This window comes from Haplochromis burtoni, unplaced genomic scaffold, assembly GCF_018398535.1.
Source record: "Haplochromis burtoni strain Fernald_Lab_line unplaced genomic scaffold, NCSU_Asbu1 Contig_2004, whole genome shotgun sequence".
Lineage (NCBI taxonomy): Eukaryota > Metazoa > Chordata > Actinopteri > Cichliformes > Cichlidae > Haplochromis > Haplochromis burtoni.
In genome coordinates this window covers 1-3,365 of record NW_024584365.1, presented here as the reverse complement: position 1 = coordinate 3,365, position 3,365 = coordinate 1, and positions in this window count along the sequence as shown.

Sequence of the window (3,365 nt, the reverse complement as noted above, 5' to 3'; positions counted from 1 at the left end):
ATTTTAACACAATTTAATCCCCACATTTGTGAAACAAAAGAAAAACACTTTTTTGAAAAGTCTGTAACAAAACCATCAAATCTGATAAAGGTTATTTAAATGCTGCAAAGACTAATGCAAATGAAGAATGGATTGGAATAAAAAAATACATTTCCTAACCTTAATTACTGGGGGAGAATAATGAATGATGCTCATAGTGAGTAAAAAGTAAACTGAGTGCATTTTTTGGATCTCAGGGGACATCAGCCGGGCTTGATGCAAGCAATGAGTAAAAGTTACAGCAGCGTTGCCCTGGAGTCTTTGTTACTTTTCTGTGCCTGGCTGGCTGCCTCCTTTCTATTGGGCAAACACGGACATTTGCCCCAGCATGCTGCGTTCACAACACTTCAAAAAAAGTTGTTTTTTTAAGTTGCTGCCCAGCGGGACATTACACGAATATAGATTCATACACACGTCAGTGGGATTTTTAGTTATTTTTGCACAGAGAGAGACCTCATATTAACTCTGTGATGCGTAGGCGGCGGGATAAAAGAAAAGTAATGAACTCAATGCAGCCCAATTTAGTCTGCAGTGACATAGCGACACCTGTTCATTGGCAATAACAGTCCCCGGTAACCTGGACTAAGTATAGGGTCGCAGCGTAATTTGTGGGTCGATGTTTTTATTTGCATCACTCCGTTTGCATTGCAGCATACATGAACATTACATATATTTCAATATAATGTAAAAGCAGTCAAAACAACTAACATCAGAAACAGGTGATGTTATTTGTTATATGTCACGGTGTCATTTCCTCTTCTTTTTCCTGTAACAACAGCTCGGCGGATAACAGTCCGTGAGCAGTTGCCTTTTTTGCGCTCGCTATCCCTGTACTTTCTAGCCTCTGCAAATGCCACGGTGTTCGTGTCATCATGAAAGACGAGAACATCGAGCGTAAAAACAAAGGAGACTGCTACCAGCTTTTTATCTGCCGATCGCCGTGCTACAGTTGCAAGAAAAAGAAGGGGAAATGACGTTCTCTATGCGTTGAGACGTTCCCCGTCCGTCGGCTAAATGCTTGATTGAAACTTCAATGCAACAGTGACACCAAGTAGAATTATAAATGTTACATAGCCCCAAACATGTCTTTTTCAAAGCCTGCGGTGAAGAGAAAGATTGGTGATGAGCACCGACAATTTCAGGAAAAGTGGGAAATGCAATATTTCTTTGTTGAGCACAGGGGCACCCCAACGTATCTTATTTGCACAGAGAAAGTTGCGGTGCACAAGGAATACAAATTGAAACGTCATTACACAACTAGACATGCTGAGGTGTATGCAAAATACCAGGGAGATGAGAGTGAACCGGGTTGTCAGTCTTAAAACAGATCTACTGAGGCAGCAGGGTTTCTTCAAGAAAGCAACCAAAGAGAATAATGCAGCAATCGAAGCTAGCTACGTGGTTAGTGAGATGATTGCTAAAGCAGCAAAGCCATTCACAGAAGGTGAATTTGTCAAAAAGTGCATATTCCAGGCTGCAAATATAGTCTGTCCGGGAAAGAAAGGTCAGTTTAGCAACATCAGCCTTTCTGCCAACACCGCAGCAGATCGCATTTCTGACCTGTCAAGTGACATTTATGACCAACTGTGTGAGAAAGCCAAATGTTTCAGTGTATACTCAGTCGCTCTTGATGAGACCACAGACATCACCGACACTGCCCAGCTCCCAATGTATGTCCGTGGTGTTGATGACAGTTTTGAAGTGATGGAGGAGCTGCTCACAGTAATTCCAATGCATGGCCAGACCACCGCTCAGCAGATATTTACAAGCTGTGTGATGCCATTGAGAATGTTGGTTTGCCATGGAAGAGGTTTGTTGGAATAACAACAGATGGAGCGCCATCAATGACAGGTAGGAAAAATGGACTGGTGGCACGTTCAAAAACAAACTGGAAGAGGAAGGCGTGGAGGAGGCCATTGCTCTGCACTGCATCATCCATCAGCAGGTCCTTTGCAGCAAATGCCTGAAGTTTGACAATGTGATGTCTATTGTTGTGAAATGCATCAACCAAATCAGATCCAGGGGCTTAAAGCACCGAAGGTTCTGTGCTTTTTTAGAGGAAATGGAGTCAGAATATGGGGATGTGCTCGACTTCACTGAGGTACGTTGGCTCAGCAGGGGAAATGTATTATAGAAGTGTCTTTCAGATTTTCTCAGCAAGGACATATTGTTTCAGATTGTTTTATCTTTCTCCCAGCTCTCTGCTGACGAGACTAGCGCCACATATGGAGTTGTTTATTTTATCTGTTTATTATTTTCTTATCCTGTTCTCACTGTCTCTGTGCTCTGTGCCTATAAAAATGCCAAGCCTCTGTTCATGGTGTGAGTTGTTCTCAGCAGCTCACCCGTGTGCACGTTAAAGCATAAAAAGTAACCTTGTCTCATTGTGTCTTTATTTCTCCTGGGTTTTTTACAGAGTTTTCTCCCAACATTTCTTGGTCCTTCGAGCCGGAGCGCCTCCATCGTGTCCCATCTCCGTGACCAGTCCACGTTGTTCGCCTGTCGACAGCCCACACACCAGGTGTGTGGAAAAAGACCAAGAGCGTTAAATTCGAGTCTTGGCCAACGTCTTAGAAAGCGACCCACGGTGGTGGGGCCCGATCGAGGTGGACCAGACCGGCGACACTGACCAGGTAGATACAGACACACTGACACAATCTTGCGTAAAAGCGTATTTTAAATTCAGGGAATTTAAAATAGCGGAAGTAGCTCGTCGACTGGTAGCTTGGAGCTCGTCGACTGGAAGCTCCCCACTTCTGTGGGTTAGGTTTGGAGCTCTGGGTAGCTCCCCCAGCTGGGTCTAGACAGGGTCTAGGGAATAAGTAGCTCGTCTACAGAAAGACTGGCAGCTCCCCTTATGATAAGGGTTCCGGTCGCGCGAATAGGTGTGAATGTGAATGTGTGTGTATTGTTTTAATTAACGGAGCAAGCTGAATTTTCACGGTCCAATAAGAGACTGAGCTGCTCCTACTGTGTTTTTCTTTTACTGCTGTTCACTGACGTGCTGGTGAGTTGAGAGAACGGTCGAGTTCCGTCTCGTAAAGTTCACACCGCTTTCGGAACTAGTCCGAAAGTCGAAGGGCGTGTGAGCAACCACTCTCGTCTCTAATACCAGCGAAGGTGATAGCAGCTGTATCGTGTATATATTACTTAAACAAAAAATAAGTAAATACATAAATAAGATGGGTAATCAAGCAAGTGAAATTAAAACTCACTCCTGCTGACGAGCAGTGGTGAGAAAAGAAAAGTCCAGGCGCCGGACAAAACAATGTCTGTAAATTGAGAAATTTAAGAAAACAAAATATAAACAGTCAGAAGAATCACTC